Here is a 678-nt window from a genome sequence, read left to right as displayed (position 1 = left end):
GGTCGCTTCAGCGTTAATATGAGAAAATGACCAAGGACAACACCCCATATACTTTGTAAGCAAGGCACTACAAGGGGCCGAATTAAATTATCAGAAGATAGAAAAGTTCGCCTACGCCCTAGTGTTCACAGCCCGGAGGCTCCGTCCCTACTTTCAAGCCCACACCATCAAAGTCCGGACAAACCAACCAATGAGACACATCCTCCAAAAAACAGACTTGGCAGGACGAATACTGCAATGGGCGGTGGAACTGTCCGAGTTTGACCTCCACTATGAAACCCGGACTGCCATAAAATCCCAGTATCTAGCCGACTTCATCGCAGAATACACTGAGACCCCTGGAACCCCACTCTCGTGGAACCTGTATGTCGACGGGTCCTCAAACAAAACAGGAAGCGGAGCCGGGGTTATACTCGAAAGCGACCAAGGAACGCGGATAGAACTATCCTTAAAATTCGAATTCCAGGCCTCGAACAACCAAGCCGAATACGAGGCCCTACTAGCAGGTCTAAAGCTAGCCGGAGAGGTCGGAGCCCAAAAAATCACGATCTTCAGCGACTCCCAGGTCGTCACATCACAAGTAAATGGAAGCTACCAGGCCAAAGACCCAACTATGAAAAAATACCTGGACCAAACACAGGCACAACTACGCCACTTTTCAGAAATACAGATCCAGCA

Source organism: Arachis duranensis, unplaced genomic scaffold (genome assembly GCF_000817695.3).
Source record: "Arachis duranensis cultivar V14167 unplaced genomic scaffold, aradu.V14167.gnm2.J7QH unplaced_Scaffold_608113, whole genome shotgun sequence".
Classification (NCBI taxonomy): Eukaryota; Viridiplantae; Streptophyta; class Magnoliopsida; order Fabales; family Fabaceae; genus Arachis; species Arachis duranensis.
This window is presented reverse-complemented; position numbering follows the sequence as displayed.